The 21,953-nt window shown below is 37.2% G+C and overlaps 1 protein-coding gene across 6 annotated transcripts in view; it reads left to right on the plus strand.

Annotated features, from left to right (window-relative positions):
* Positions 1-21,953, plus strand: part of LOC122565804 — a 166,717-nt gene that overhangs the window by 72,059 nt on the left and 72,705 nt on the right. Inside the window, exons 3-4 of one of the 6 annotated variants that reach the window (XR_006316276.1) lie at positions 5,980-6,499; positions 6,570-6,855. The exons of the other annotated variants lie outside the window; for them this stretch is intronic. The gene's annotated coding sequence lies outside the window, so the exon portion shown is untranslated. Of the gene's footprint in view, positions 1-5,979; positions 6,500-6,569; positions 6,856-21,953 lie in introns of those variants that run through there. 6 annotated transcript variants of the gene reach the window in all.

Here is a 21,953-nt window from a genome sequence, read left to right on the forward strand (position 1 = left end):
AAACTCTGGAATTACGAGAATTTTCACACTAGAACTACCCACAGCAGTGAAATCGACTGGTTTTACAATTTTATTTTAAAATTCCTACTTCATGTTATATTTTTTCCCCAATGATGTAACGAGTTTCGCAACGATAACTAAAAGAATAATTTAATGAATTTTATTTTGTTTTTTACGTATTCAAACTGAAAATAATTTTGTATCAAGGCTACTTATACCAATGGTACTTGTCAAAGTGCAAAAGGCTGCTGCAATCTGTTTATCGAACTTCAATTAACCAGTTTCCTCGTTTCGTACAACTTCCCACACGTTTTCAAAATTTTTACTGCGCATCGTTCGATACGACGATATCAGTTATCAGGAAAATTCCGGATCGATCGCTAGATCGCTGGATGCTAACGATAGAAATACCACAGCAGTCAAAACGACCGGTTCTACAATTTTATAAACGTGTCGATCCTCGTTTAGGGATCATGGTGGATTAATAATGGAATGGAATTGCTTCTGTAAGAAAGTAATAAATCAATAGATATAAAAATATTCTATTATCGCGTATTTTTTAAAGACCATTCATTTTGACTGGTTTTGGTAGAAATAGCTTCGTGTTAACTATCGATAGTTCAGCGTTAAAAAGGCTTAGACAAAGGTCTCAGATAANGACATGAACTTAAAATACGCTGGAAATCCGCGACTCTGTATTTGCCATGCAAATATAACGCCGTAACGTAATGTACGATGATAATGTGCGATGCAAGTCTGGGAATATGTATTTTCCATACGCAAGTACCAACTTATTGCGATAATATAGCGCGCAATACAAATTTAGGAATAAATGCGCGTACCTGTACGCCACTATACGCAACTACAAGTTTCTCATTTATCCCTAATTTTTCCATTTACTCTTACGCTCGATGCCAACTTCCTAATCCACTACCCGATCCATCAAATATTTGCATGCTGCCTTCGCAATTTCCATCGGGTTCCACGCTATTCGCCTTTTTTCCAACGGCGAATAGGTAAACTGGAACAGCGATACAGTCACTGTGCGCGCCGGCTTCGCAAACAAACGAGCTCGTCGATGCTCGAAGGAGGAGAGTGGAAGTTGAAGAAGAAGAAGAAAAAGGGAATGAAGAGTGAAAGAAAAAAAAAGAAGACACGGCATATGCATCGTAAATATTCATTTCGCGTTCGTTCAGAGGAATTTGTTTCCGATGATTCCGTTGGTATATCAGACGTTTTCCCTTGGCGTCGCTGATCCTAGCGAGCCTCGCGATTACGCAAATCCGCGCAATATTCGCGAGAGCCGGCGGCGGCTCGATGCAAACGCGATTCGATGCACAATCGCTGTACGAGACGTCCCTTTGAAGATAAAATTCCGTCACCGGCAGAATCTGGGCCACCGTGTTCATCGGAAATTCATATATTTTCTTTATTCATTCATATTAATGCGACCACGTCGATAGTGTGTTGTATGGGGTCCATCGATGGTGGAAAATAATGTACGTGGTGTTTTCGCAGCTGTATAATTCGGCCAGAAGATGGCTTATCACTTTTTGAATAATTAGTTTCGTACGTGCAGTGTGTTTTCTTTTAGCAGAATTTTTCTTTATTGTAATTAGTTTTTGAATAATTAGTTTCGTACGCGGGGGATGTTTTGTTTCAGCAGAAGAATTTTCCTTTATTGTAATTAGAGCTGTTTGTATGGTTGAATATTGGAAGAAAGCTTTCGGTCGGTCATCTCGATGCTACGAACCTTTCAGACTGCCTTTCGTGGAAGAATTCATCGAAATTAAAAGAAACGAAGCTATATCGTCGATATGTTGCGTATAACTGCGAGAACTCTAAAGTTAGATTTGTTTTTAAATTATGTTGAATGTGTTATGATCGAATAGCTATACAGAATGTTTAATTAGAAATTTAGTTCTTTCATTTCTTTTTACTTTTTTCACTTTAACAGGATCTAGGCTATTCTTGATTAATTCTTGAATGGATTTTTCAAATTTTATCAATTACAGAAACAAAGCGATTTATGTAGAATCCTAAGTACGATAACACGCTTTTTATACACTGCAACCTCGGTATTCCGGAAATCAACACGTCCATTGGAAAAAACAAAAACCCGGAAGAACCCATGCAAAAAGTAAAAAATCCAATATTCATCGTACAAATGAATAAACTTACGAATAGCAATATGCACAAAATCCCGGTCGAAATAACATCTTCCATACTTCAGAACCAAAATACGCGTTGAAAGATCCTAAAGTCTCTCAAAAAGAGTCCATTAAAAACCTTCAACAATCATATTCATCGTACAAAGTAATATTCTAAAGAATAATAGTTTGTATGAATCCCAGCCACAATCTTCGCACCTCAAACACCTGGTAGAGTTCAAAATCTCTAAAACCTGTCGAAAAGAAGCCCTGCGCCACCTTCAACGATTATACTCATCGTTACGAAGCAAAAGCCTAAAACCTAATATTTCGCATAAATGGCAGCCTTGTTAACGCTCTTCGCGCCTCGACATCTACGTTAAAAAACTCAAAAAACTTGAAAAAAAAAAAGAAAAAGAAAGAAAAGAACTCATTCGAAGCCTTAAACGGTTGCGTATATTCGTCGTACAAAGCAGAAACGTGAAAGCAATAAACCGCGATGAACACTGTTCACGCCTCATCAACGAACGACCGCATTAAGAAACTGCGGAACAAGTTTTCCGCAAAGAAGCCACGCGAAACGTCTAAATGATGTTTGCGTTGTAACGTCAACCGGGTCACCGTAACCACCCCGTTGTACGCTCTCAACCCTGTACATCGTTGGAAACGACCGGATGAAAATAAAATCGTGCGCCAGCCGTGTTCTCGAGGTCTCTCGTATAACCGCTTATCTTGGAGGCAACCAGGTCACCGATTGTGTCGGTTTCATCGGTCACGGGGGGGCCAGCGTTCGACGAACGAGGAAAAGCGAGATCGGCGAGATCGCGGACGATCGTCGGCCAGAGATCAACGAACACAGTTCGCTGCGCGCAACGCAAAGGACGAAGAAAGACAGAAAATATGGCAGAGGAACGAGTGTAGGTTGGTTAGAGAGAGACGGAGAAGGGGTCTGTAGTTATGGGAGTTGCTGTGGAGAGGAGTAAGCATTGTAAATCAATACCCTGACGGCTGCCGGCGCTTCGAACGCGCCCCGTATTTCAGCATGCCAATACACTGGAACTATCCTCCATCGCTGCTGGATAGCGGAATATAACGCTTAATAGAGGTCGCGGATGGAAGGGATCGAGGGGCTGAGCGGGGGTGGTTCAAGGGGTTGGGGATATAGTAGAGGGAGAATCGGGACTGTTAACCGGCCAAGGATCATCATTCTTTCGCGCTTGAGGCTGGTCAAACGCGAATTAGTGTCACGGTGAACATTTTCCGATGTTGTTATGTCGATCCATAGGTTTCGTACATTTTATTTTTGTCTATGCTATGCGTCGATTTTATTCTTATCACATCTGTGTATGTCGTTTTTCTATCGTTGTTTCCTTTTACTTTTATGTTTCTTTGTCATTTATTTACTATGTATCGATTAATTTACTTATTTACTTATGCAATTTAGATTTCTGCTTGTGATTTGTTTTTATCGTTTTCGTTGTATTCCTTGCTATTTTCTTTTCCTTTTTCATGCACACCTGCGCGATAGCTACTCAGGCAGGAACAGGATAAGTTCCTAAGCTTCTAACAAGGTTCCGATGTATCAGTTGCGTATGTTTATGAGTGATGTAACGTTATCGAGCTCGGTTATCCGCACGTACGATACCGGACACGTACTCCTTGGTTCTATTGGAAGGCTAAATTCCGTGTAACGTAAAGTGGTTGTGGGTTTATGTGTATGTATTAGGTTGACCGGAAAGCTTCTTTCGTTTTATGAGGAAATAATAGACGCACCAGGCTTTTTGTTTTATATTATTTTGTCGAATTACGGACGATTTGTTCTGTTGAAATAAACACCGCGATATTTCACAGACTTGGCTTCACGTTTGTATGAAGGTGCAATAAACAAGTTTGCGAAAGAAAGACATTTTTCGGACAACCTAATACAATAACAGAGGGAGACTCGGCACTGTTAACACTAGAACTAACACACCAGTGAAATTGACTGGTTTTACAATTTTATTTTAAAATTCCTACTTCATGTTATATTTTTTCCGAAATGGTGTAATGACCTTTGCAACGATAACTAAAAGAATAATTCTGCATTGAAAACTGAAAATAATTTTGTATCGAAGTTACTTATACCAACACCAGTCAAAGTGAATGGTACTTGTCAAAGTGCAAAAGGCTGCTGCAATCTGTTTATCGAACCCCAATTAACCAGTTTCCTCGTTTCGTACAACTTCCCACACGTTTTCAAAATTTTTACTGTGCATCGTTCGATACTAGGATATCAGTTACCAGGAAAATTCCGGATCGATCGCTAGATCGCTGGAAGCTAACGCTAGAAATACCACAGCAGTCGAAACGACTGGTTCTACAATTTTATAAACGTGTCGACCCTCGTTTAGGGATCATGGTGGATTAATAATGGAATGGAATTGCTTCTGTAAGAAAGTAATAAATNAAATCAATATAAAAATATTCTATTATCGCGTATTTTTTAAAGACCAGTCATTTTGATTGGTTTTGGTAGAAATAGCTTTGTGTTAACTATCGGTAGTTCTAGTGTTAATCGTCTAAGGATCGTGGTCCCTCCGCGCTCGATACTGGCTTGGTAGGAATTAATGACCGGTTCATTAATATAACGGGTAATTGATTTTTCAAATGCTTTCGTGATTCTGCAACATATATACATATATATAAACCAAATACTTTTTGTATAACTTTCTGTACAACCTACCGTAGATCGTCTATATTTTGTAAGACATGATTATTATTATTATTATTATTATTATTATTATTGTCTTATTTTATGTTAGTGTATGGAATGGATTTTAGCCTAAAAGGGTAGTATGACATTCTATTGTGTATATCTACATTGTTGTTATCGCATAGTTTTTATATCTTTTTGTTTATTTGGTTTTTATTTATGTAGGAATGTTGTTAAATTAGTTTGTAGGTTACAGTACGATAAACACAATATCGTTTGCACTCACACGAAAACGAATACAATACCCCGTTTCGCGTATTTATTTCTCACTACTTTTACGACACAACAACACAACGATCTTCACACGACCACGATAAATTCAACTCTGTCAGCATTTACCGTGCTCATTTTTCCCTTAACATACATTGGTAACGCTCACAACACTCCTTGACAACATTAACATATCTTGACAACGCTAATAAACAATTACCCCTCACGCCATCTTCTTCCCTGATGTCACACTATCCCACATTTATGACGACGAATGGGTTGAAAATGTACAGACTGCAAGAGGAAATTTTGTAACCCCATAGGGGGATATCGATGAAGATCTGTTGAATATGACAACGTGAGTTCGCGCTCGCCATTCATATGCGGATGCGCTAGTTACAATAAATAGTAACTAGAAGATAGTTCTAGATATAATCGATAGATTTGATCGATTTAAGATATTCTTTTGGTTTTATCCCTAGTCCATGTAAGAAAGCGCAATGAAGGTTTTTCGGCTCTGAACGACGTGATAGATGTATCCGAAGAATAAAATGATAGCTATTGCGATCCTACCTCTAAATACAGAAATAACAGCAGGTTATGAGCCCAGGTACAATGATTAGTTATTATTTTATTGAAAATATTATTAATAGTAATAATATCGAGGAGCGCAGAATATAACCTAAAAAAAAAACCTATGTTGAATATCATAAAGGCGCTTTATCGAATATATAATAAACGTTTGCGTGATAATACAGTTATCAAAGGAATATAATAATAGCTATTGTGATCCTATGTCTAAATACAGAAATAACAACAAGATCCATCTTGTACTAAATATCTTGTAATTTCCACGTATACTTTCAGATTTCTTTGAAGCTTCATCGATGTAATCGCGATGGTCGAGTCTCGTACGACAGAGCTAATGAAATTTCAAAATGTTCCCCTATAGGGCACGGTAATATGCTGTATAATAAAAGATGCCTGCGAGCGGTCGAATGATTTCACGAGCCTGCGGAACACTTTACATTGAATCTCTTCAGTAAAAAGATGTCACTGGAACGAAGTTGCATGAATTTCATACGACCTACTTTATCCGTGTAGAATTCGCAGTGCGATCCATCCTCGTCCTACCATTCGAATAGCATATTTTTGGTTGTTTTGCAACGTATTACGCTTATTATCAAGATGTCCTCGGTCGAGAGAATCCTACCTGGCTTGGATATTACGAGGTTGCGACGAGAGCTTGGCGTGATTTATTAATTCATCGCGAAACTCGACGTAGGATTGAAGGCATAATGAAAAAAGAAAACGCGGCACAATGAAACGGGTAATTCTGGCTGTCCTAGAAAAGCCGGAGGAGCGCGATGAACTCGACGATACGTAAGTACGTGTCGACCGACCAGGATTTTCAACCTTTTAGCTTTCCTATCGTGAAAAGACCGGTCCTGTTCCAGATACGCTTGTTATCCCTGGAAATCCAAAGCTGCGCGAATTTTTCTACGAGAAGTATGAATTACGGAATAATTGTCAAGATGAAGAGCTCTTGGAACGAGAGGGCTAATAGCGAATTAAATTCTCCTACATCTTATAAAATGATATTACAGCATGGTAAAACGATCGACTTTCTTTAGTTTGTCAAGTGAAGTCCCTAAAAGATCCCACGGTTTTTTACTTTTCTTTTGATTCCTGTTATATCATTTTATGTATCATATATATTATTCTATATTATTATATTATTATTAGGTCGTCCGAAAAATTTCTTTCGTTTTATAAGGAAATAATGGATGCACAATATTTTCCGTTTTATATTATAAATCGTGATATAAATTGTGATCCATTTGTTTGTTCTATCAAAATGAAGATTACAAAGTTCGACAGATTTGGTTTCATGTTTGTATAAAGATGCATCGTTGTAAAAGACGTGTCCGTAAAAGGAAGACACTTTCTGGACGATCTAATATTTTATCCATTTTCCTTTGCGTTATATTATTTTTCAAAAATCTTCAGTCTTACTCGTTGGCAAGCTTCTTCTTGTCTATTGGCACCCCCAGCGAACCCAGTGAATCAGTGACCTCGCCTGGTATGCCAAGGTTAATGATCTAAGTCAGTGCAGCACTGTTGGTTTTCGTGAAACAGTGTTCTGAGTTTATCGACGTAAAAGGTCGTTTACGTGGTTCCAAGCCACGAAAACGTATCGTGGTAGTTGCATTAATTATGAAACTAAAGGAACAGTACGTTTGAAAGTTCAAATACATGGCTGAGTCTCAAAGTTTCAACGTACTTGAACAAGTTTGAGCTCCATATCAGTCTCAGTCATGTTAATGCGTAATAACATATTCATTTTCCAACATTGCGGTAATAATAATGGAACAATTCTTGCTTATCTTGATACGAACGTATTAACTACACGGCATAATTCTGTGCCATTTTATTTTCACCAAAATACTCTTTTCAAGAAATGTGCGAAGATTTTTGTCGGTAACTATGTCGTTTACGTTGAAAGTGTTTGATGACAGGATTGTAATTAGCTGTGTTGCGGAATTGCTTATTGCAACTACACAGAATTGCGGAATTAATTATTGGCCATTCGCGGTGTTTGATATTCGAGAATGACAGTTCAGTTTGTTAAGTATATTCTATTCAAATGCTACGAAAACGTATTTTGTTAGCCATATATATGCAATTTTATTATATTTTCTATTATTATTCTCGCATAGAATTAGCTACTTATGGAGACAAGTATATGTATATGTACAGCTTTCCAAATTTGGACGATATCGTTTTAGCACGTTGAGTACCGCGTGAACTTTATACACTTTGTGCTGGCAGCTGCGATAGATCGAAATACGCTACATCGTATCATTTAATTTCTCCCAAACATTGTATCGCATTTCCGCATTTTCTTTCGACAATGTTATGTACGCGAGTTGTCCATACTGTTGAGAATTTCCTAGTCCATCAAAATCTTATTTCAATCGTTCTAAAAGATTTAGTAACGCGGGTCACCGATCATCATCATGACAGTGTACGTGGTAATTAACAATCCGACTCAAATATATATTAGAATAGTTCAAATAGATCGTTTCTTTACGATCTAAAAATCAAATTTCCATCTACTTCACAAATTCGTCAAAAATAATATTTTCCTATTTTGCTTAGCGCATGGATGTTTTCAAGAACCGTGACACGCGCATTCGGCGTTTTACGTTTCCAAAAATCAACGTGCAATTTCCGACCAATTTCATATCATCGATAGAGATAAACGCAAGCTGTGTAAAACGTACACATGGTCGTAAATTACCATGGAATCCTTAGAAGCTGTCTGTCTCGAAAACTGGTAAAAAGTGAACACACGATCTTTGCACAGAAAATGATCGATTTATTCCTTCGAAATGACCAAATCTACTCTTATCCTTTTCCTCTTTCTCCTTCGCTCTGTCCATCTTTCTTAACCCAGCAGCGTCTGAGGAATAATCCGCTTCCGGGGCCAGGTGCGAGGCCCGGGTAGAATCCCTGCGTGGCTTTAGCTTGCCCTTTGGACGATCACGTCGCGATCATTACTCGTGAACCACGGGTCAAAAAGCGGCCGCATAATCGGTAGTTCGGGGATGAGCAAGAGAAGCAGAGCGTGTTGGCATCGTGAGGGCAGGTGGAGCTATTTGGAGAACAGCCCACTCGAGAGGCCACCGTGTTCCTCTCCCTCGCCGTCACGGTGAAGCTCTCCCTTCTTCCATCGTCTTCCTCTTCCTCTTCTCGCGCTCTTCTCGCTCCTCGATTCTCTCCCTTTCTCTCCCTTACGGTCTAGTTGCTTCGCCGCTGCGTTTGAACCCGCAAGGTTTGCGATGTTGCGACCGTGCAACAGCCAGATGCTGCTATATATCCTTGCGGCAGCTGCGATCATCCCGTCGACGTCTCCCGAAGCTGCACGAAACCGCATCGCCGGATTACCGAATTGAAGAAAGGGACTGCAACCGCCGACGTTCCGTCACCCGATATTTTCCGACGAGATGCCTCTTTACGTGTATTTAGCTTCGTTCGTTTTGCGTTTTCTGACGCTTTACGATCGTGGAAAAATGTCGGTGTAGCTACGCTATTGCTGAAATATGTGTACAACATATAGGACATTTATATTTATATACTTGTACATATATACTTCTACTGTGATTGTACATATGATCTGTATATATAATACAATAGATATAATACATAATATATATATGTAAGTTCTATAGAATTCAAACTACTCGCCAATCGACATTTTTTAATTTTGTTTTGTTTTACCGCCAGCTATTTGCTGAATAGAATAGATCACGAGAGAAGAACGGTAATTTAGTACTTGCTAAAATACTTGATTTGTTAGTAACTGTTATTGTATTTAATTTAATTATTCCCAAAATAAACTCGGTTTTGTACAATCGGTCGTCTGACTTACCCTAAGGATTTACGTTATTACATATATATAGCATATGTATAAGTATAGTATACAATAGTACCATAAATACATAATAACAAGCTATTGCTACATGTCTGTATGTATCTGTCAATAATCTACATTAGTAAAAATATATATACTATGATTCTACATATGATCTGTATATATAATACAATAAATATAATACATAATATATATATATATGTAAATTCTATAGAATTCAAACTATTCACTAATCGACATTTTTTAATTTTGTTTTGTTTTATCGGCAGTCATTTGCTGAATAGAACAGATCACCAGAGAAGAACGGTAATTTGGTACTTGGAAAATCGATTCTCGAGTTTCCAGCTAAAATTTGCAGTAGATTTGCTATTAATATTATTTAATTTAATTATTCCCAAAATAAACTCGATTTTGCACAATCTATATTACAAATATATATAGCATACGTATAAGTATATGTCAATAATTTACATTAATAAAAATATATATATTAGGTTGTCTTTATGCAAACGTGAAACCAAATCTGTCGAACGTTGTGATTTTTATTTTGATAGAAGAAAATGGATCATACGTAATTGGATAAAATAATATAAAATGGAAAATCTTGTTCATCCATTATTTCCTTAAAAACGAAAGAAACTTTTCAGACGATCTAATATATATATATGGAGACTTAGATTTTTTAACAGCATGTAAATCAGTTGGAAGATTACAAATAAGGAGGTAGCACGATTTTATCCTTTACGAGGGCTATCGTGGAATATCACGGCACGTAAAATTGGTCTTTAAAAGCCAACACGCAATGGAACGAGTGGTACAAGCGTCCGGTATTATGAGGCAGTTCTTCTATTTAAGGAATTCATTATACTCAGTTCGCCATTATACTCGGTTGTCAAGGTGTAGTTAAGAAAGGAAAGGATTTTCTAAATTGACCGGAAGAGTGTCACGAGTGACGTCGATTCCAACGATAATATTTAAAACTGTTCGATACTTGAACAAATCGTGTGTTTTAAATCGATTCTGAAGAAACGATTTAAATTTCATACGAAACATTTAACAGTGAAATAAGTCTGAAAGATATAATAATAAATAATAATAATAAACATCTAATCAAATTTCTACAAACATCTAATTCCACACGAACATACCAAGCATTGCCTTTTTGCTACGTATCCTTCGTCTGCCATTAATTCGTATATCCCCGATAACAGTCAGGCGTTGATAATAGAAACCGACCATAATTTATGAACGTCGACGTATATATATTATACATACACCGGCTCATTTCTTCAATTTTTCGAACACAGCCACGGAATTGTTCCTCTGAACATACTACGCGCACCATATGTTCGAAACTTTTTCGAAATTTCGCTAGCACCGACCAATGTGATGCGACACAATTATTATCGCGATTATGACAGAGAAATTTTAAACCAACTGGAAAATATACATGAGATTGCAAGGCATTTGTTGGGAACTTATATTTAGGGAAAAATGAGTATACAGCAGGAACAGTAGAGACGCGATTTTCAATTAACATAACCGCGATAGTCGCGTCTCGTGCTAATGAGATTTCAACATCTTTTGTATAAGATACGTATAAAAAGTTTCAAAGAGCGTTTGAACACCTTTTATAATTAAGCTTCTGCTATAAAGAAATTTATACGGAATTATTTTTTACACAGAATCTTCTACGAAGAAATTTCCAATATTTCATGCTTCGATAATCGAATTTAACAGGGTGTGCCAGCGGTTTAGGTTCACAGCTTTGAAACTTCCAACGAAGAAAATGGTCCATTCTGACGCTACAAATTTTACAGCTTAATTTCCCGCTCAAAGGTGCATTTCTCCCCTCAAAGAAACCACTTTTTCCAAATCTACAGTAATATAATATAAAATATTTTTCCAAATTCGTTGGCCGGAGCTTGTTAACCGGTTCGCTGTTCGATCAAAATCTCCTATAATTACGAAACAGTAAATTAATCGAGACAGGTGAATTTCAGCGAATTAAACGTACGATACAGTTTATTCTTAACGGAAACGAAACGACGCGTAAGAAGACGGCAGGCTTTTAATTGCTTTTGAATAAAGAAATTATTCTATCCACGAAATTGGCGGTTCGAATAAAGAGTTAACTCGTATCCCTCGGTTAACAGGTCGAACGTAACGCGAAAGGTGAAACGCGGCACAAAGAAAGTCGACGAAACAGTGAAAATAAATTGGATCGAGCTGAAGCGACTCTCTTTTTCGGCTAATTACGAATTCGCCGGTTAATGAATTGAGTGTTAAACAAGTGGCGAAAGCCGGTAATTACACGGTCTGTCGCTGTCGAATTTCATTAAGCGGCCAGACGAGAGTCGACACGGTACGGAAAAAGAAAAAGAAAAAGGGAGGAAACGACAACCGTGGAAAGGAACTGCGGAATAAGTGAAAAAAGGCAACTAAAGGCGATGGTAGGTATCTCGTGGTCCAAAAGCTGCCTTCGTAAAAACAAGAATTTTGTTACATTCCGTTTTACGAATAAAGCTTCGGATGCAGTCCTTGGCAGCTGCTGTGAGAAAATCGATGAAATGCGGAAATTACGTTACGTCGCAACTGCAATTGTTTTTTGAGATCGATAGCAGGTAAAGTGTTTACGAAAAGTGGTTCCTTATGGTGGTTAGTGATGTCTGATAAAGAGGATCACGCGTAGAAAGTGAGCGGCGACTTTGTACTGGCGACGTTATATTCGATGGTATAATTTTTCCGAATTTCAATAAAATTAAAGTTCGTCGAGTAGCGAGATAACATTCAGTATTCGTAACAGTGTTTGGTAATTAATTAATTTTAACTGTTATCGTGGAAACTCCCTTGCGTAGTCACCTGGACGTGGAGGGACTTGATAATTGGCAATCATTTTCCTAAGAATAATATTTGTGAAAGGGTAACAAGCTGAGGACAGAACGTTTACTTTAGATTCTGCAAATACTTCTGGAAGATGTTTAGCCATCTACGCTGCACTGAGTATCGCGCAATCGTTCACTTGATGTAGTTTTTCATCACACGATGTGCTGGGTTATAAAACAGTTTGCATTCCAAGTTTCGACATGTCTCTTTAAGTAAAAAGAAAAGGACAATTTCCAGGTCGATTTAAGGTTCCAGCATTGTTAGTTATAGAATTAGTTATAGAACTTCCATTGCAAGATATTTTCCAAAATCAATAAATTTCCATGTAATCGGTCAAATTTAAACTTTTCGTTCACAATATTATTCCCTGTTGAACATCAACAAACAGTAATATACTGGCACGCAACAAACAGAATATAAACGCACGGAAGCACGAATTGCCACATCGTTTTTCCATTTGCCTTCCAAGCAATCCAAACTTTGGTAAATATGCTAGTTGACGTAACAATAAATAACACAAATAAAGCACATTTACACGAAAAAAAAAAAAAAAAAAAAAACGAGAACAGGCGACTTTTAACGAACCTTTTTTAAACGAAATACCGCAACGAACACGTCTCGCCAGTTCGTATTGACCCATTTTTCAACTCGCCTGTTTTCTGGTCGCATATCCAAAATTGTCTCGCAACCGGTTGCATAATGAAAAAAACATTTGTCGTGGAAAGGAAAGGAAAGCAGCTGTGGCTGGGCAGTGAAGCAGTGGTACAGTAATGGCAGAGAAGCGATACGTATCGACCGGCTGTTTCGGTGATCCATTCGTGAGGACATGACCCGGCTGATCGTCCATTTTGAAAGACATGCACCTTATCTGCGGACTCGTGTCACCATCGCCCCGTATTTTGTCACTGATAAGACCAGTTCTTGCTACTATGCTTACAGTCTCGCGCAAATATGGTGTTCCGTATGAATCTTTAACATTCTTTCGATTGTTCGTCGGTGTAACGAAATGGCGAAGAATTCAGAACGAACGATTTAGAAAATTCTTGTCTCTTTATTTATTCGGCGTTACGAGTATCCTTTCTTTAAGCAAACGTTCGAAATTTTGTTATTATCGCGCAATGGCCACAACAACGCAACAAACGCTTTTTTCTTCTTTATCAGCTTCCATACATTTTATTTATAATAGCACGAGATTCTACAAATTCTGACAGTAACGAAATTTCTATAGTAATATGATAGTAGATAGTACTAGATTATATACCTATAAAATTGAATATACTTGAATATAATTAATTGCTATGTAGATGTTATAATAGTGTACTGTAAAATGGCACGTACAATGATGTTCCTATATTTCTTATAATAAGTGTAGAATATACGTGTAGATAGAATCGTATAATCCGCAACACACGGTATAACACATGATCGCAAAGAAATCGTCGAATAAATTATTATATAAATTCTGTTCCATCAGACGGGAGCTCTGTTCCGCGAGTTCCACTGAATTCGTACACGTATACATTTCTCTTAATTTACAAGCCAATATCGAAATTAAAAATACAATGTAAAATTCCAATTAAAGTCACCCATAATTACAAACATCCTTTCTTGAGGAAGAATTCGAAATTTTGCGATATATAATCTACAATATACGTATAATGATAATCCATGGCAAAGAAGTCCTATTGAGCGTTCCAGCAAATTCACATATCGCTACTTGGTATTGATAGTGGATCAACTAAAAAAATTGCAAATTTCCTACTATTCGGTGCAAAGTGCAAATTATTCCCAATTTTGATTACGTAAAACGGCATATTTATAGTAATTGTGATCCCATTAGTTCTTCGTCAGAGGGCAATTGTATTAATAATTATTTCCGATTATATTATATTGTATGTTAATATATTATATTATATTATATTATGATTATAATTATTATTATATACAATTACATTATATATAAAATTATTTTCAATTTTGATTATGTAAAACGGCATATTTATAGTAATTGTGATCCCATTAGTTCTTCGTCAGAGGTCAATTATATTAATAGGGCACGTATTTAGTATTTTTCAGGGCGTACGTTTAAACAATTTTTAAAAGCGTCCCTAAAATGTACATTTTTTAAAATCGTGTCACTATCAATGCCGAAACAACGATATCCACTTACACGTTTATCTCTTCCTTCTAATTAGAAGCCAATATTAAAATAAAAAATACCATCCGAAGGTCAATTTATAATCGTGAAAATTACAAAAAATTTCTCTTTTTAAGTAAAAATTCGGAATTTTGCTATTATGCGATAATCCATGGCGAAGAAGATCCTGCGACAAGTCACAATCCGTTTCAGTGGAGATTCGTCGAGGTTCCTCGAGTTCCATTGCTCCAGGTTCCTTCCTATTCAGCGTTCCTCCCGATTTGTACACGTGTCCCTTTCTCCTGGTGCATCCTTCTCTCCTTTCACTTTCTACCTGTTCCTACCGTCTTTCCGGAGTCGCGATAAGGCCGAACGGTCGATGGATAAGAGAAAATTGTCGGTAACTTATGGCGGCACTGCAAAGACATTTTGTCTGACCGCGGCTGCAATTGTCAGTAACTTATGATGTCCTTTCGAAACGTCACTGACGTCCCATCGTTTCATAGCTGCGACTCACGGTGAATTATGAATGATAAGACTTATGAACGTAAGAATTCTTTTCTCCCTTTGCTCCGTGTCTTTTTCTTCTTCTTTTTCGATCCTGACACGATAATTTATCGTTTTACATTCTTTTGTCGTTTACACCTGCAACGTCTTGTTGCTCGGTGTATCAAATGCAATTTGTAATATTTTTCTTTCTTCTTCATTTTTCTTAATGAGAATCGAAGCTTCTGAGGACTTGAGTCATTGAAAGCATAGTATACGAAAAGAGAAAAAATGAAAATCTATTTAAAGTTAATGCTATTATCTAATGGTAGAACTGTATGTTTCAATTTTGATCGTCTAATAACGAGATCATCAGCTCTGCAGCTGTAGCTTAGAAAATCCTATTCGCATAATTTGCAATCTTAAAATGCGATGATAAAACTACTATTCTTGCCAAATTTCGGTACGTTTCCAATGTTCTGTGAATCGCTAAGCTACTACGATGGAACATCTAAATACGAACAGATTGAAACTTATATTTTTCCTACTTTGATTTATAAAAAAAATCTACATCTTCAGTTGCAACATCTACAATCGCTATAATTATAATATCACTTCACGATAATCCAATATTACAATTAAAAATATAGATATCCGATGTAGAAGCAGAGCAAACATTTCTTCGGTATGTATTGGGTTGGCAACTAAGTGATTGCGGATTTTGTCGATATCACCTAATGACAAGATCCGCAATCATTTAGTTGCCAACCCAATACGTTTAAATTTCACTTTCGGCCACTTCGATATTCGTCGCAGGTGTCGCCGTATCGAATTCGAATTGATTTTTCGTAATCGATAAATAAATCCTGCGATAATGGATTCACCACCTTTGGACCTGTTTGTCGATAACGATAACGTCTTCATCGATTCATCGAATCTACGAGGATTTCGAACGACGATCGTATCTCGGTGAATCGCGGCAATAAATCATAGTACGCCGTTGCGATAAATAATGATGGATCGTTCGATGAATTTCTTGGCCGCATTCCTTCGCCTCTGCAGTGGATTCAAGTCGAAGATAAATTGATAAAGATCGTCGACCATCTTCTCGCGCTTTACACCTGTCGTTTGCTAATCCTAATCGATAAGAAACTGTATTATAGCGCAGACTGTTGAAACTGCTTTTCGTAGAAATTTTTGCTACCGCGTTCTATAAATGGAAATTCGTAGTACGAGAATGTCTACAAAAGACATAGTAGTATCAGAGATAAGGAAAAGACGAAGAGCAGCTTCGTTTTAAGAGCTAAACAGCATAGAAAATTTAAAGGAAGCAAAGAGTGGCTCGAATGAATAATAAAAGCACGTAAACTCATGAGAAAATTGAACAAGAATCTAAAGATGAAATACAATGGTAGTGGCCTTGTTTTTTTTCAAATATATTACAATACAGAGCGAGAATTTCTATTTGGAAGAGAAAAATAAGAATCGAGTAATATCGAATATTCTGTATAATACGCGTTAATCGTCTAATTTTCTGAAGTAAATAACCGATCGATCAATTGGCACACGATAAAGTCGACAGTCGTACCTCTGCCTTTCTCTCAGCTTCTTTTAACCGCGTTCTGCGCTAATTACTGTTCCTAGAAATTGGCTTCAAGAGTTCTCGGGGATAGCCTTATTTCCAACAGACACGCAACTGCAACGTCAGCTTTCGGATACGACATAGAAACGATTATCCGAAGCTCAGGATCGAAGTAGGGGTGAGCTGTACATCTGCTTATTCTAAAGATCGATTTCGTCTTCAAGAGAAACAGGAAAATTATTCTTCCCTCAATACTTTGCTGCTATTCACTGTGTTTTCGCCCGGTGTAATATTGTAGGTACATTTCTATTTTAATAAAATACGTCTCCTAGTGTAATTGGATTCGGAAGTCGGTTCGCTTTATATCTTCCTTGTTATCGTCCTCGGATGTTTCATCTTCTTCAGCAACGATTATTTTCGTCCGGTTGTTTTCGCCGATTTAATCAACTTAGACCGAGGGAGAGTTTCGAGCGATAAAAGTTGCATTATTTTCAACAGGGTGACAGACATTTCTATTAGAAACCTTCGCGGGCGTGAAAATTCTCCGATCATTCGGTCGAGTCTCAGGCTTAATCGATTTAGAATCTCGAAAACAGTAGCGCTAATGTCATTTAATTCTTCCATTATATTCTGTTACATGCCAGTTCGTAAATGTTAAATTAATATTTTGCTTTTAGAACGACACGGTCCTTCTACCGTAGATCAGACGTCGCATCTTTTTAATCGCCTTTATCTTTACGATTTTATTTTTAAGCGTTTGAACGCGTAGGAAACATTCAAAAACTTTGACTATATCTATGAATAATATATTGTTACGTACATAGAATACATAGAAGATTAAAATAGAAGATATTTCTCTTTCTGAAATACGCTAAATTACGTAGGAAGTGTCGCTCTTTTCATTTCTGCATTTCAACCGAACGAATATTTCTCCTTCTCGCTGTAAGTCGCTTTTATCATAACGAACGTATTACGCGCGTTATGCAAAATCTCATTAGCGCCCACATGGGATTCGGTTATCGTCGTTGAAGTTTCAAAGCGATTTGAAAATGTGTATAAAAAATTACAAGATACCTAAGTGCAAGCAGTATGATTATCCATTCAGTGTATTTCACGAGGAAGATATTTAAACAGCAAATTACTTATTATATTAACCCTTTTCACTCGTATTCCTTTGTCGAGTTCCACTGTTTTTTATGAAACGCGCGAAAGCAAAACAGGATTGCATCCTGGAAATTGTTTCAAGATAGATCATACACTTAAAAATTACAAAATACAACAATAGCGCGAATAAAACTGGTATTGGGTTGTCCGGAAAGTTTTTTTCGATTTATGCACAAGGTTTTTTGTTTTATATTATTTTGTCGAATTACGTACGATCCATTTTGTTCTGTTGAGATAAACACCGCGACATTTCACGATCTTGCTTTCACGTTTGTATGAAGGTGCGCTGTTGTAAAAAACACGTTTGCGAAAGAAAGACACGGACAATATTTAAGTGAATTTGTTTCTTCCTTTATTTATTTAAATTCTCTTATTTTTTACTTAAAGTAAATTACAAATAAAACACTTAAAATTATTGGCAGTTGCTGGCAACGAAATTGAAATAAAATTCAGAGTGCAAAAGGTTAACCCCTCTTATATTAAACTTCTTTTCACCGACGTCGCTGGTATACTGGCTCGTTTACCACGTATTTTCTTCGTGCTTTTAAACAATAATTCATACGATGAAATAATGATAAAATAATAAAATAAAATCAAAAAAAGAATTCGTTAATACCGTGAAATAAATGCACAGAAATAAACGCGAACGATTGTTATCGCTATATCTACGAATAATATATTATTACGTACATAGAAGATTACAGTAAATTCTAAAATACGCTAAATTACGTAGAAGGTGTTGCTCTTTTAATTTCTACATTTCAACCGAACGAATATTTCTCCTCCTCGCTGTAAGTAAACGGTAGCAGCTTCTGTACAGCAATCGGTGTCGTGGTCGCGAGCACAGAAACAGAGAGAGGCAGACTTGGCGAGCAATTAAGTCGCGACACGAATCCATTAACATGCGGGGACAATCGTGCGATAGTCACGGGCCGACGATCTCGACCGCGGACGAAACAATTACACCGCGAATCGGCGCGCACCAGGGAAAAGGAGAGACCTCCCTTAATCTCCTTTCATGCGTGACTTTTGGTCGATTGTGCAACAGGTGGCGGGTTCGACCTTCGGCCTCCTCTTCTACGTTTCTAACGCTCGTTCGATACCACCCGTTTCCTTTTCCTGCTCGCCGTTACTCCTCCGTATCTCACTGAACGCGATCTCTTTCCATTTCCACGCGTTTCGCGTGCTTTGCTTCCACACTGCTCTCACACTTTCGTTTCTTTTACTCTGCTTTACCTCGGTTTATATTGGTTTGTCGTGGTTTGTGTTAGATGCATTCGAGTGTTTCGATTCGTAAATATTTATCTATGATATTTGCCGAATTTATCCATCGATCTATGACTGATATTAGTCGTAGTTGGCTTTTCCGAATTGCGCAGGTATCTTCGTTTATCGTCCTACGTATTTCTTTCAGTTTCCTCTTGTGCTACTAGCTAAATTATGCCTTATTACCGTTGCTTGTACGCGTATTGCGTAGCATTGTGTGTTTGTATTGGCATAAATCAATTATTCTTTCAGTTGGATGCAATTGGTTTGCAAAAGGTGTAATAATTGGAAGAGCGAACAGGTGTTTCTTTCGTTTCATGAAATTATTTTCGCTGATATAAATCGCTACGTTTATAGTGGAAGTATATTGGTAATAACGTAAATCCTTGGGGTAAATCAGACGATCGATTCTGGAAAATTCAGTTTATTTTGGGAATAATTAACACTTTGCCACGCCGAAATCGCATGTTTCGCTCGGGACGCCACAGTGTTTTAACACAGTGCACCGTTAGATGCAAGATTTGTCCTCATTTTTTTTTTTTATTGATGTTCTAATAAAAATGTTTAATCGTTCAATGGGGCACTTTCTATTTCAAAGTATCTTCTATTTATCGGTTATATTCAAAATGCCTTAATTGTCAATTTTCATTCAATTTTTACAATTGTAAAGAGTTCAAGCGCTCCGGGTCACCAATGATCACCGTGGCGTCACAGGAGAAACCGACCAACGTGGCAGTCAAAGTTAAAATAAATAAAATAATAATAAAATAATAAATAATAAGTAAATAAAATTAAAATAAGTTAAGACAAGTTAAATTAAATAACAAATCTACTAGAAATTTTAGCTAGAAAATCGAGAATCCATTTTCCAAGTACTAAATTACCGTTCTTCTCTCGTGATTTATTCTATTCAGCAAATGACTGCCGGTAAAACAAAACAAAAGTAAAAATAGTTTGAATTCTATAAATTTACATATATATGTATGTTATTGGTAAAGCGAATTGCAACGACGAAACAAATTTACAATAGTTGACAATCGTACAGGAGTTTCTGTTCGTTGTATTCACGCGATCTATCTCAGTAAGCAGAATTAAAATATCGTCCTAAGATCTTTGACTAGCTTCACGTAATGTGTAACCACCTTCAAATCTGTTAAACGTATTTAAATTCTCATCTCTACAGATCCGTCTTATTAATCATTTTCCAAACTATTCGTGTTGCACGCTAATCAATCATTCTGAAATATTTCAAAGCACTTTCTTCAAAACGATTCCAATCTGCCCTAATCTAATCCATCCTTCAAGCTACAAATTCCGCCGTTAAATGTTTCCTCAAACAAATTCTCCGATCCGATCTCCTCTTTAGAGTATTATTATTATATATCAGACTAACTACGTTCCCGACTAATCGAGCAACTTTGTTTCCACACGAGGCACGACCATCTGTTTCAAACCTTTTCATAAATATCATAGTATGAAACAGCGACGTTCGATTAAGAATCCAGCAACTTCGATCTTTGCTCTCATTTTGTCAATGTTTCCTCAAACAAATTCTCCGATCCGATCTCCTCTTTAGAATATTATTATTATATATCAGACTAACTACGTTCCCGACTAATCGAGCAACTTTGTTTCCACACGAGGCAAGACCATCTGTTTCAAACCTTTTCATAAATATCATAGTATGAAACAGCGACGTTCGATTAAGAACCCAGCAACTTCGATCTTTGCTCTCATTTTGTCAATGTTTCCTCAAACAAATTCTCCGGTCCGATCTCCTCTTTAGAGTATTATTATTATATATCAGACTAACTACGTTCCCGACTAATCGAACAGCTTTGTTTCCACACGAGGCAAGACCATCTGTTTCAAACCTTTTCATAAATATCATAGTATGAAACAGCGACGTTCGATTAAGAATCCAGCAACATCCATCGATCTCTGCTCTCATTTTGTCAATGTTTCTTCGCAAAGAGCCATGTACGAATTTTCCATTATTTAATATCTCAATTTTTATTTTCATATCGTATCATTACGTTGTATATTACACATTTACATTCGTATTTGGATAATCGATCGTTCGATTGAATGAACTTAAAATCAAACGTATCGATATATAAGTGAAATTCCGTGTCGTATCGATTCAGCGTCAAAATTCACGCGTCCAAGTGATCGTCGCAATTCAGCAGATCGTATTCTTTTTTAAACGTGTCGCAATCGAGCATCGTTGCGTCATCGCGCATAATGATCGCTCGCAAGGAGGGTATTATCCGCTGCTTTAACCGCGTGGCCAATAATCACGGGCCTCGGCCGCCAACATCGTAGACGTAGTTTTCCAGGAAACCATTACTATACTATACGAGGCAGCTTCGCGTAAATTGCCGGTGTTCCTGTGGTTCTCCAACAACCGATCGATCGTATCTGTAACCACGCCAGCCAGCGTTGCCTTGCTCCAGCGTATTGCTCGCACTCGTATCTTCTTAGAATGAAACGATAGATCCAAGAGAGACAAGGATGAGACGAGCATAGTTAATTTATGGGCATCTGGTTCACCGATCGAATACCTAGAAGAGAAAATCGGGAGAGGGTTGTTGCAGTTAAGACGGCCAGAGCATTGATATGTGGTCTGCTTTAGTAAGAGGCGATACTCTATTTATGTAAAGGTTATTCTACGTTACAATCGTTTGCGAACTGTACAAAGTTCATTTTTGGAACGATTATATATCGATATATATCTTTTCAAAATTTCAAAAGTAAATATCCAAATCTATGGAAAACGGTTTCGTTTCGACGATAAAATTTCCAAAATTTTCAACCTCAGATTCGAGAACCTATGGTTCATTGTCGCATGTTTTTAAATGTACCTGTTATTTGTATTGGGT

Source organism: Bombus pyrosoma, linkage group LG3 (genome assembly GCF_014825855.1).
Source record: "Bombus pyrosoma isolate SC7728 linkage group LG3, ASM1482585v1, whole genome shotgun sequence".
Classification (NCBI taxonomy): domain Eukaryota; kingdom Metazoa; phylum Arthropoda; class Insecta; order Hymenoptera; family Apidae; genus Bombus; species Bombus pyrosoma.